This window comes from Callospermophilus lateralis, unplaced genomic scaffold (assembly GCF_048772815.1).
Source record: "Callospermophilus lateralis isolate mCalLat2 unplaced genomic scaffold, mCalLat2.hap1 Scaffold_63, whole genome shotgun sequence".
Classification (NCBI taxonomy): Eukaryota; Metazoa; Chordata; class Mammalia; order Rodentia; family Sciuridae; genus Callospermophilus; species Callospermophilus lateralis.
In genome coordinates, this window is record NW_027514713.1 from 16,066,776 (window position 1) to 16,080,505 (window position 13,730).

Below are 13,730 nucleotides of genomic sequence, written 5' to 3' on the forward strand. Positions count from 1 at the left end.
GGATTTAACTGACTTGGAAATTAAAACCCAATTTGAAAGTGTCAGGTACCCCCTTGGGTGGTGAATTGCTTTTTTTTCTCTTTTTTCTTTTCTTTTTTTTATTGTTGGTTGTTCAAAACATTACATAGTTCTTGATATATCATATTTCACACTTTGATTCAAGTGGGTTATGAATTCCCATTTTTACCCCGTATACAGATTGCAAAATCACATCAGTTACACTTCCATTGATTTATATATTGCCATACTAGTGTCTGTTGTATTCTGCTGCCCTTCCTATCCTTTGTGAATTGCTTTCTTAGAAACTTCTTATTTATTTATTTACTTTTTGTGGTGCTGGAGATTGAACCCAGGGCCTTATGCATGTGAGGCAAGCATGCTACCAACTGAGCTATAGTCCCAGCTGAATTGTTTTCTTAAAAACAGGATTTGGAGACCAGCATGATTGTCCTGGGAAGTGTTTTGGAGCCAGAGAGCCCCAGTTTAAGTGACTTTGGGCGACACTTCATTGTTTGGAGCCTTGAATGTCCCATCTGTAGAACGGAGATAATGGAAGTGATCTTAGAGTTATCACCAAGTTTAAAGGAGATCAAGTCTGCAAGGGCCTGGCATAGAGCAGTTAGTCATGCTAATGCTATTCTGAAAGGAGACCATATGCATTGGTGGTATACAAAGGAAAAGGGGGGGATAATAATATTTTGGCAATCTGAAATGATTTTTTGATAGAAAGTACATGTCCTATTTCACCAGTGTTTTCCAGCTATAGTAACCTGCCAAAATGTCTCACAGGAAACTCACTGGAGGGTGAGGCAGGGGGTGTGCTCAGTGTAGATGGATGTAATGGAAATGTCATCTCAATCTGTCAAGTTTCTCTAGAGCTAGCGGCCAAGTGGAACATAGTGAATGCTTGGAAACACTGTCAGGATATTCGTGTTTATCTCGGGGATCCAAGTATGTTTTCATCACACCTGTGTATCACCGTGTTCTCAATTCTTGCCCATGCTTGAGACTTTTGCTTTTAATACAACAACCTGGAGTTCCTTCCTGAAAAAAGGAATCCTCCCATGCTGTGAGCAGAAACAGGGTCCAGATGAGGACGCCAAGTTTGGGGCCAGGAAGCCATGTCCATAGGGACACTCTTGGGAGCTATACATGATGCCCTCTTTACACTTCTGTACATCTGTTCCCACTCCCTGGAACGCATTTCTCTTCACTACCTAAAAAAAAAAACCCTCAAAAATAGCCCCAAGTGTCAGCTCTCTGTGAGGCCTCCCCAGGACTCCTCTGAGCTGCACTGGCCTTCCCTGCAAATCCTCACCATGGACTCCCACACTGGACAGCAACTGTCACCTGCCTTACAGTGTGAATTTATGGACAGCAGGGGTCCTCTTTCTATCTCTAGTGCCTAAAACAATGAATGCACAGAGGAGACATTTACTGAATGAAGAAAACTGTCCTAAGAGAGAGGGCCAGAGGATTGTGTCACAGGATAAACGATTGGAGACTATTATGTTTGCAAGCTGGGATACACCCAATTTTTGCCCACTACACATTCTCATATAAGACATTCTGGCTTTATCCATGCCCCACAGCCACTCCCACTTGAGGTTCTCTGTGGCTGACCTGGGCATAGTTACTTGCTTGGGAGAACTGTGGCTGCTGGAGACATCCCTGCCTGCAGGACCCATTGGATACTATATTCAAATCAGTTTCACAACAGTGGAAATCAAAGCTCACTTTTTCAATTAGAGAGAAAAGGAAAGGGAACCAATGTGAGTCAGGCACTGTGTTTGATATGAAATACATCTCATTTTACCCTTGCAACTAGGTGGTAGGTAAGTATTATTTTTCTATTTTTTTCCATGTGTTCCTTGTTACTTTTCATGCAATTGTTGGATTTTTCGCTTCATCTTCTATTTTATCTTTACTACTGATTATTAGTTATGTATCTATTTTATTTTTTATTTTTTATTTTTTTTAGTTGTTGCTGTAAGGTTTTTCATATGCATATTTGCCTATTTAGAGTCAGGGTGAATATTCTAATTTTAATTTATAGATCAGGAAACTGGAATTCAGGGACATTAAGAAAATTTTGCAAACCTGTGATAGCTTAGCAATGGCGGATCCTTCCCTCAGCTTTGTCTCCAAAGTCTGAGTTTTCTATTCCATCATCACAAATTAAGAACTGATTTTATTTTAATCATACCTTAACCTGATTTATCAGAATCTCAGAGCCAGTTTGATTTCTATATCAGAAACTCCCAAAGTGCACTCCAAGGGAAGTATCCAGTGAGATATTAGGATTTCATGGTAAAAAAGGGGTTTTCATGGTCAAATAAGTTTGAGAAATATTGGGCAAATATATTAAACAGCTCTCTTCACTATGACTTCTTAGAGCCTCTCACAAACTGAAAAGTGTTATGAAATATATTTAAGAATGGTGGCCCTTTCAAGTTTATTTGATGCCAGAATTTTGACTTCCAGTGTATTCTCTGAACTAGTGTTTTTTCTAATATATATGCTTTGGGAGATGATGCCCTTAGGTCAAGTTAATGTTTCCTTAAGAAGACTAAGTCTTGGGGCTAGGGATGTGGTTCAAGCGGTAGTGCGCTCGCCTGGCATGCGTGCGGCCCGGGTTTGATCCTCAGCACCACATTTAAAAAAAAACAAAAAACAAAGATGTTGTATCCGCCGAAAACTAAAATAAATAAATAAATAAATATTTAAAAAATTCTCTCTCTCTCTCAAAAAAAAAAAAAAAAAAAGAAGAAGAAGAAGACTAGGTCTTGCCAATTGACCAGAGCAATGGGGGTCCCACCCTCTGAAGGAGCCCAGTCCTCACCTGTCATGAAGCACTTGATGTCCTGAGAGTTGCTGATGGGGTTGTTGTTTTTAAACATATAGAGATTAAAAGGCATGATGTTGCTGCTGCTGAGGTGCTTCCACAGCTCATGGTCTGGGCTAGTCCAGCGTCCAGCCAGCACATCCTAATCCTGTCGGCCCATGAGGACGAGCTTGGTGAGTGGATCATAAAGGCCTCCATGGTAGCCGATGATGATCTGGAAGTTGGGGTTGGTGTCCATGTAGATCTCCCCATAGGCCGTGTACAGGATCTGCTTGATTATCAAGCCTGTTCCACTGAAGACAGCAAGAGGGGTCCCGATGTTGTCACAAGCGATGTAAAACTCGTCACCATTGCTCAGCTCCATGGCAAAGAGGTGTCCTTACAGGTCGTAGTAGAGGGATGTGATCTCAGAGCTGGAGTGGTTGTAGAGGTGGGTGACCTTGGTGGGGTTGGTCAGGTCTGCATAGAAGAACTGTAGGTGGTGACTGTGGCTGCTCTTGCTGGACACACGCCGGCCCAGGCCATCATAGAGATACCTCACGCTCCAGCCACCAGCCCGGTTGTAGGCCTTGATGAGCAGGCCAGCTGAGTTGTACTCAAAGATGTCTCCACCCCGCTGCCTCAGGAAGCCGTCCTCATCCATCTTGTATTGCACGTCACCCAGTCTGGTGATGCGGTCGCGGAGGTCGTACCGTAGTGGGGTTAGCCGTGCACTGTTCCCAGGACTCAGCAAGTGCAGGTTCCCATTGAGGTCATAGCTGTAGCGCCAGAGTGGCTTGTCATTGATGGAGACTGTCTGCAGCTGGCCGTCGGCATCATACTCATAGGAGTAGCGGGTAGTGTTGGCATAGGGTCCCACCTTCAGCTCCTTCTTCACCACTCGCCCCATGTTGTCATACTGGACTGTCATCCAGTACATGAGCGAGCGGAAAATCTCATACTGCACTTCCTTCATCCTGCCATAGGCATCAAAATGCTTGGTGTGGGTCATGACTGCTGTGGTAATGATCTGGTTGATGTCATAGTAGATGACACCAAACTTCCCAAACTGCTCTGTCTTGCCTGACACATCATCGTAGTGATAGAGATCAATGGGCAGCGGGGTCTCGTTGATCACAGCCTGCATGCTGGTCACTCGGAAACTGTTGTCATAGTTGTAATCAAAACGGGCGTTGACCATGCCCTCCTCGGTGAAGCGGAAGATCTGCCGGTTGATCAGGGGCCCAATCTGACGGTAGCGGATGGTGCAGGTGAAGCCCTCATTCTGTAGGTTGATGGTTTTCAGCATGCCTGCTGTCTCATCATAGGTGAAGCTCACTTTGGTGGTGTCATACAGTGTCTCAGCCAGCTTCGACAGCTTGCCGTACTTGTATATCACTCTACGGCCGGTGCCCAGGTAGTAGGTGTGGAGCAGGTGTCCGTCCTCCGTGAAGTCCTGAATGACCGAGGCGTTGCCTTCAGGGGGCTGGTAGATGTTTCTGTAGTAGCCCACTGAACGAATGGTCTCTAGTGTCTGCCGGGCCACATTGGGCATTGTCACGGAGGAGAGGCGGTCGTTCTTGTCGAACTCGAAGATGTACTGCCTCTGACTGTGCAGAAGCAGCACCATGGACTAGAGGGAGAAGAAAACGAAGAGATGAGGGGAGGAGAAGGAGGAGGAAGGCTACATCTGGTACCCAAGGCTCAGGAAAGTGGTGGGGTGATGCCCAACCAGAGCCTTCCAACCTGTGCGCCGTAGGATGCAGCAAACAGGTTATTATGGATGTACTGTGGTGAGGTGTTCCCTGGCCATTGGCCCTGGCAGGGCTGGGCCCCAGAACACTCAAGCCATTTGCTTTCTTCTGTGAGCAGGTCCTTGGTGTGGCACAGGCCTGATCACTTCTGTGTGTGGTGGGTTGTGAGGAAGGTTGGGGTGCACTGGCCTAAAGAAATTCAACAGCCCCCCTACAGGCTTCCTTGCAGCAGACTTCTCAAATTAACCTTCCTACTCAAGCAAGGTGTTCTCTAAAAGACAGTCCCATGGTGTCATCTGCTGGCTGAGCAGCTTCTGTGGACCCCCTGTGCCTACAGCATCAAGACCATGTCTGAGAAGGGTACAGAAGGCTTTGCTCAATTGCTCATATGGTACCAGGTCAGAGGCAGGCTGTGATAGGGAGAACCTGGCCTCTAGCAGTAGATCTAATGTGTGGCTCTTGGGTATGTCTCCCCCTCCCCTGGGTTTGGCTTTTCCGTTTGTTGGATGACCTTCAAGTTCTCTCCTTCGGTCTTAACACAGAACATTGCTTTCAAGAGAGGCTCACCCAGCACAGGCAGGGAACACATACCACAGAGGAAACAGAGTCTGGTCCTGGACAGGTGACCAAGAGCAGGAAACAAAGTGGGGATCTGAGTACCAGAATTGGAGCATGAAGTTCAGAATCTTTTTTTTTTTTTTTTCAGGAAAAAGTCAGCAGATAACAGGCCTAGACACATCTAGTCATTAAAGCAATGGTTTTCTCTTTTTGGGACCAACTTTTGATTTTAGGTCAAGTCTGATTTCTAGTCCCTGGGATGAAATGAATCCTCCTGCCTAAGCTTCAATCTCCAGGCTTCTGCCTGGTTCTCCATGATGGAATTGCACCAAGTGCTGGACCTCAGAGCAGAACCTGGCCCTATGTCAGAAACATGAGTTCTGTTCTGTAAATCCAGTTAGTGTTTGGTCCTGTTCCTACCTCCACTCTCTCAGGCAAGACCTTCATGTTTCCTTCCCTAGGACCCCCACCTGCCACATCATCACCATGATCCATCCAGATGCCTCTTGGGCCCCTGACCCTTGCTGGTTGATTTTCCTGAACATTTCTTTTTGAAAAATGATTATCTCCCATTTGGAAGACTGCCTGGGTCACACTTATTCCACTGAAGTCAGCAAGCGAGGTCCAACCATGGGTTAAACCATAATGATTGACCTTTTATATGGCAAGGACAGTGGTGGAGGGAGACAGACACTTGCCTTCTCTAAGTATGTGTAGCTCCATGTCTTCCCATCAGCAAAGATCCTGGATGTGATCCGACCCGCCTGGTCATATTCCATTCGCTCAGACATGATGCCTCTCTGGATGCCGGCAATGTGGCCCCCAGGGGAGTATGTTACATTGACGCCATTCAGCCTGCTACTGGGTGACCAGAGGCTGGGCCTCCCTGCCTGGTCATACAGAATCCGAAGGGTGAACTTGCGGTGATCATCATAGATCTTCTCTGTGCGTGTTACACGGTCGAAGTCCAGAGACAGGAGGTTCCGGTTGTGAACCTGGGGAAGGGGTAATAAAGAAAATTAGCCTGGACACTGAATTTTGTGTGATGACAATGTAGCTCTCACCTGTGCTGAGAAGCTCCTGAGTAGAGGAGGCAGCACAGGTTGTGGGTGTCAACACCCATGGGTTTGATTCCTGGCTCTGTCACTTGTCGGCGCTGTGATGTTTCATCTGAAAGATGGGAATGATAATGCCAACTGCACAGGGCATTATGGGAGGACAGACAAGGCAGATGTTGAGCACATGGCAGCTGTGACTGAAGAGGATCCGCATGATTTTCTAATGTGATTTTTCAATGAGGACATATTAAAAAAAAAAAACAGGCAGATTTCTCTTGGCTCCCTCCTTAAAACAGAGCCACCAAGTAGGCCTAGCAAAGAAAATACCTGAGACATAAATTCTGTGCTGGACACTGTGCTATGTTTGACACTGATGAAAACAAACCCCCAAGAAGCGAAGGCATTTGCTGCAGATCTCATGGCTGGGGAACAACTGAGTCTGTACCTGACTCACCACTGTGACATTTTGATAGACACTCAGTGGTTCTCTGGGCAAAGCCTGGCCTTCTTAGGATCCTGGACTTCCCACGCCTCTGGGAACTATCCAGCCCTTGCCCACAGTCAGAGCTTGTGATCACCTCCATCAGCTCCCAAGACATCATCATTTCCTCCCCCACCCTCCTCTTCCTCCTTCTAGAGGCCTAGGAGGCAGTGGGTGTTTGGGCCTAGGGTAGTTTCTCTGGCTTGGGCTGGTTGGGGTCCAGTCTCAGCTTCAGAATGCTTTGCTCCTGAATCCAGAATCAGGAGCCCCTTGTACAGTTTCCACTTGAGCTGCTGGGTCAGTATGCAATTTAATTTCTTTGCAGAGTCAGAAATACAGAGTTCCCTCAAAGGTAGGAGATCAGGTTTTTCGTAGTTTAGTAAAGAAATATACTTTGGGGATCTATTTCTGTACTTGGATCTGGCCCTTAGGCACTGACTGCCCCTGAAACCCTGCCAGGTACTAAAATGCTGGCTCCCTCTAATGGCCACTTGGCCTCATGGGACATTTGGGCACATATTCTGTCTTCTCCACTAGTTACCGGTTAAGTTCAACAGGTAGGAAGACTCAAGAGGAAAGCAGATAAACTATGTAATGTTTTGAACAACCTACAATAAAAATTAATTAAAAAAAAGAGGAAAGCAGATAATTAGGTCACATAATGCACAATGGCACACGTGGCCTGAGGAAATGAAATCTCTCTGGGGTCCTCTGTAGTTTAAAAAAAGTGTGTGTGTGTGGGGTGGGGTGGGGGGATAGGGCACACTCAGGTCTAGGAATTAAGGCCAGAATCCAACCTCAACTTTGTGACAGGCTTTTCTGTGTGCCCTTGGGCAAGTGTCTTCCCCTCTCTGTGTCCTGGTTTCTTCCTCTGTGTAACCACAGAGTTGTTGTGAGGATCCGAGAAACTTAAGTAAATTACATAGTGGAATGCTAGACACAGAGATAGTACTGGATAAATGATTGAGATTATTCCCATTAAATGACAGCAAATGTTCATGGTCAATCTCAGAGAAAGGAGAGATGTGTATGTCTCCCTCTCTCCCCACTCAAGTTCTAAGGCCTTGAAAATAAGGATTTATAATGACGATACTGCGACGATTTTAGCGGTGAATGGCCTGGTTATAATAAGGTTGCCTTCCCTGGGGTAATCGAACACAATTGCAGAAGCAAAAACAGTGTGGCAGACAATTCCTGTGAAAAATCAAAGGCACTGGAGGCTGACGCTTGTTCCTTGCAGAGATGGCCCACAGAGACAGGGCTGCACTACCCACAAGACAGGGGCCTTGTTAAGGCACCTTTTGGAAGGGCCTCCTATGGCTGCCCCCAGGGTGGTGCCACCCACACAGCTGCCCCGACACCCCCTGGGACCCCAGTGAAGGGGAGTTGTACCTCTGTGGCAAACATTAATAAAATTGAATTAAGCAGCTCACTGGGGAGCACCTAATGCTTCCTGTGCTCGGCAGTGGCGGCAATGAGATTATTTTACATCTTTCTTTATTAAAAAAGTTCCCAGTCATATAAAAAATGAGCTCCATTATGGGGAGGCACACCCGGCTAACATTCTAATTCCACATGCTTCCACTGTGGGTGGTCATTTATTTGGGGAGGAAGCCGAGATGTGGCCACCCGACTGGAGCACCATCCATCTCTCAGGCTGGGAGAGAGACCAATTAAAGCCTGGGAAACTTTTGGTCCAGTTCACACAGCAGAGAGAAAAATCCTAATAGTACTAATCGCTGCCCTTTATAGAGCACCTGGGATCTATGGCACTGGGCTAGGTGCTTTCAATATGTCGTCTTGTTTCTCAGAGGAACCTGAGGCTCAGAGGATTTGCTGAGGCTACACACGTGGCCCAGCAGGAAGCCAACCTGGGTTTAACTTCCCATTTTGCACACTGCCTCAGATGTGCAGGAAGGGCTGCTTGAGAATTCTGGTGGGGTCTCAGTGAGGGCCACAGATGGTGGCGGACCCCTGAGAACAAAAGCTGTGAGGCCTTCCTGAGAGAACTAGCAGGAGGCTGTTTCCCACATCAGATGGTTACCAGAGCGTTGGGCTGAGTTGGTGGGAACAAAGGAAGCCTGGTTCTAGTTTTTGATATTGGACGTCACTTAACATTTTGGTATCTGTTATGGGCCTACTTTGTCGTCTTTACCACAGCCTAGTTATGTGACTCTGGAAAAATCACTGGCCCTCTCTGGACCTTGGTTGCCCCACATGTAAAAAAGGAACTCAGGTGGTGAGCTATCTTTGAGGAAAGACAGGGAATGAAGGGAGCCCAAGCTGTGCAGCTATAAGGAGGCTTCTCTGGTCTTGGGGATGTTGGGAAGATCTGGCTCCACTCTGTGGTTCACTTCAGCTCAGTGAACATCTACCGAGCACCTGTGGTCTGCAAAGTGCTGGATGGAAAGCCAGGCCTAGGTCACCAGCTCTGACTCTGCCTGTTCTTTCCTTTGTGAATCTGGAGGGAAATACTGCTTGGCCGTGACCCCCCAGGCCACAGCCACACTCTACTCATGGGAGGTGAGCAGACAGGCACTGAATCAGGGCATCCACACCCTGCAAGGTGCTCTGATATGCCATAGCACAAAGCCAGTTCCCTGCAGTGACAGTTATAGTGAGGTCATTTTGGTCATTTAGGAACAGTCACTCTTTCTGGAAAGAGACCATGGCTTAGGTTCCAAAGAGATACAAAGAATTTTGGGACACATTAGCAACAGTACTGACAATTACAATAATAGCACTGACAAGAAGAGCAGCTATCCTTGACCACCTTGTCTAAATCAGACACTTCACACGTTACCTCTAATCCTTGTAGCAACTTGTAAAATCGGTTTTATCTTCCTCCTTTTATGGAGAAGGAAATTGAAGCTCTAAGATGACTGACAAACCCAAGTTCACTTGGAGCAATAAGCTGGAAATTCGTCTCCTACATAACTCCAAAGCCATAGATCCTTACATAAGTTAAAGCTGAAAAGACCACACAGGAGCCTCTCATGACACGTGGTACCTACTTTAGAACCTCCCTCTGCAGGTGAGGAATCTAAGGTCTCAGAGAGAGTTTTGAGAACAGACCCGATTCTTAGAGTCTCCTCATCCTCTCCCAGCATGCACTCTTGTGCAGTGGCCTCCAAGGCCTTGCTCACCCGCAGCCAGTGCCCGAAGACGGTGACCTGGCCTCGAGCCTGCTCCTTGCGCTGCCGCCACTCTACCAGGTTGAGGCCATTGTTGATGGGCAGCGTGACATTCCTTTTGCCCACCGTGGGGTTGACAGTACCAGCAAGCAGGTGGGGCTCAGTCTGCAGTGCCACCTTCATGCCATTGGCCAACAGCAGTCGCAGAGAGCCATCGGCCCCGATGTAGTAGCTGTTCTGGACTTGGTCTAAAGGAGAGGAAAACACGGGTGCTCAGGAGGGCTGGGGATGGAGATGGAGGTGAGCATTCCCCCAGCCATAGGAGTAAAATGTGATACTGAAGAAAACTGGGAAAATACATGGACAAGAATATCCATAATCTCAGTACTCAAATAAGAGCATTAGAAATATTTTGCATATTTGTAGATTTCAGGGTATTTCCCAATACACTTAAAATTTTAAATAATTGTGGAATTTTGGACTCATCACTGCATTATATCATACCCATGAATATTTTTATAAACATTTTTCTTAATGACTATAAAGTATTCCATTATATGGAAGTACTATAGTTTATCTAACCATGCCCCAAATAGGTATTCAGTGTGTTTCCAGTTTTTCACAATTACTGGACAGTGTAAATAAATATATTTCAAATATTATGCTAAACGAAAGAAGATACAGAAGGCCACATGTTGTATGAGACCACATATTTTTTCACTTACTTGCTAATTGGTACTAGGGATTGAACCCAGGAGTGCTCTACCACTGAGATACAACCCCAGCCCTTTCTATTTTTTATTTTGAGATAAAGTCTTGCTAAGTTGATGAAGCTGGCCTTCAATTTGGGATCCTCTTGTCTCAGCCTCCCGAGTCACTGGGATTATAGGCATGTGCCACATTGCACCCAAATGTATGAATTCATGTATAGGAAATGTCTAGAGTAGGTGAATCCAGAGAGACAGAAAGTAAGTTGATTAATGGTTGCCAGGGCAGAAGAGATTGCTAATAGGTATGAGATTTCTTTTTTGAGGTGTTAAAAATGTTCCAGAATTAGATATTGGTGATGGCAGTACAACTTTGTAAATATGATAAAAGCCATTGAATTGCTTTTATCAGCAAGAGTGAACTTTGGGGCTGGGGGCATAGCTTAGTGGTAGAACACCTGCCTAGAATGCTCAAGGCCATCTGTTTAATCCCTGTACCCCATAAAGATAAATAAATAAAAGATTGAAGGCTTCAGCATATTAATAAAAAAGGATAAATTTGAGGTATGTCATTATATTTCAATTAAAATGTTTTTCTTTGGATAAATCAGAATCCAAAATTTCCATTTTGGATTAATCAAAATAGGTTCCTAAAAGTAGGATTACTAGAACATTTTTAAGTCTTTTGATATACCCTAGGATAAAAGTGTTCTTTATAATAATGTAAAAAATAATACTAAAATCACTGACAGAATGTTGCATACATACACATTTTAAATTGTTACGACAATGGTTTTAAAATAGCTCTGATTAGAAAATTTAAATCTAATTAAAACATTTTAATTTGGCTCCTTAGCTAAAGAAACTTCTGGAGAAAAAGGTAAACTTCGTCTTTAAAATGCACCATGAGTTCTCCTCTGTAAATGGAAACAGTATCTCTGGGCTTGTGTGGGAATTTCACTCCTTTGTCCTTCCTTGTGTTTCTGCTGTCTTTAGAGGAAGCTAGCCCAAGTCCTTCCTGCAGGGCTCTGCTCATATGTCATTTCTTCCAAGATGCCCCCTGTTCCTCTGGTCAGAGGAATGCCTTCCCCTCTTGTACACTTCTCAGCCTCTATGTGGGCCTCATCAGTGGCTCACAGCTGAGGGGTGCAGGGTTCACCATCCTGCAATGAACACACTCCCCAATGTCTAAGTGCTCACTGAGCACCATCGCCCAGAAAGAGCATAGGCTTGGGTTCCAGCTCTGTCATGTTCTTGCTGTGAGACTGTGGCCACATGCGTGGCTTGGTGTGCCTCTGTTGCTTCACTGTAAGATAGGAGTAATAACTGTGCCCTTGTTTCACAGGGATGCTCTGAGAGTGAAGCGAGATGAATACAAGGAGCTAAGGACAGGACCTGGCAGGTGGTACTATGTAAATGTTGGCTATTTCTAGTTTACTGTGTGTGGCACTGAGGTGGTCACCATCACATGCATTCTGCCCCCACCATTTCACACAGCTGTAATAGTGAACTTTCTAGTGCTGTTCAATAGCTCTTCCTTAAAAACAATAAAAATAAAAACAAAAACAAAAAATAATAAAAGCTCTCTTTCTTGTCTTTAGTGGCCAAGAGAATGGGTGAAGGAGCCTATTTATCCAAGTCCAAATACTCTTTCAGGTGTGTGACTTAGGACAGGCTGCTTAACTACTCATTGACTTCATTTGGATAATGAAGATATTAATAAGACCTGCCTAATCAGCTTATTATCAGGATTAAAAAAGACTATGAATATAAAATGCTAAAAATAATACTTTTATAGTTGATAAGTGCTCCAAAAATGTTAGGTATCTTTATTGCTCTACTTTTATAATCAGCAAATATTTGCTTGATTAGGTATGATGCAGGTTATGTCAAGTCCCAAGGGTGTAGTTTTCATGGGAAACCCTCACCAAATCTTCTCTGCTAGAATGGCATCAAATTGGTCCCCCTCTCTTAAACTCCCTCCCTGTTTTATCTTTCTACACTTTTCCCCTTGCACATATGAATTCTAAAATCTGCCCCAAAGTTGCTATGCATCATTCACTGGCAATCTGTATTTTACTCCCTCTGAAGAGTGAAAAAACCTGTCAATTTATCTTTTTAAAGCTGCTTCTTTCTGCATCCACATATGTCCATTACCAGGGACTTTGAATGGACCAAGCATCTGCAGAGGCCCATGTCACATGACCTCACTTAATGCAGGCTGTGACTTCCCAAGGCCACTGCTCACTAGTAGCTGCTTCTTATTACTTCCCATGGCTCAGACAGGATGAAACAGAAAGGGTTTTTCACAAGGACTCTACTGAGGCGAATGTGAAGCCGAGCATCTGAGCCTGGTGTGCAAGAAGGAAAGGGAGCTTGGCAGAGGTACAAAAGGGGGAAACAGGTACTGTATTTTCCTGGATCCCAGGATGCACTTTTCCTTTTCACATCTCAATGTTCTGAAATTGGAATGTGTCTTACAGTCCAGCTATGTATTTTAAGCAGTGTGTCCTTTTTATCCTTTGCCTGAAAAACTACTATTAAAACGATGGTACATTTTAAAATTGAGGGATATGGCACTTTTGAAATTTTAAAAGTTGCCTAAATATAAAAAGGCTGATTTAATCTTTGGGGAAGAAAATGCTCAAAGTAGGTGTAGCAAGATGCAGTGGATGGACGATACAATTCTTGGCCACTGGGAAGAAAACAGACTTGAAGGACCATGTCTGGAGTACTCATTGGCCCTGCCACTATGGGTCAGGCATGACCCTGGCTGGTTGGGAGCTGGTACCTTCTGCTGGCAGTAACCCTGCCAGGGGATAAATTCTCGGGGTGTCTCAACCCACTATTAAAGGTGGGGAAGAAATGCCAGGGCTTGCTTTCTCTCTCTGAGTACCACTATTTTTCCTCTATCTCTTTGAAAAGTGAAGGACTACCTTTGCGAATAAAAGCTGTTATACAAATATACATTTATTCTTTTATGGTAACTCAAGCTACTTGCTAATTAATTAATTACTCAATTAACCCAACAAGTATTTACTGAGCAATACTCTGTGCCTGGCCCATGCTAGTTACTTTACAAATATCATCTAAAGAGATCATCTGAGCAGCCAATGAGGCAGGTATTATAATGCAGCCCCATTTTCCACACCCAGAAACTGAGGCTCAGAGAAGATTGACTCCTTCCAGTTCAAGTGGTGGGATTTGGCACAGT

General features: G+C 44.9%; 1 pseudogene; it reads right to left on the reverse strand.

Annotated features, from left to right (window-relative positions):
* The window catches only part of LOC143637778 (teneurin-4-like), a 373,204-nt pseudogene that overhangs the window by 6,276 nt on the left and 353,198 nt on the right, over positions 1-13,730 (reverse strand).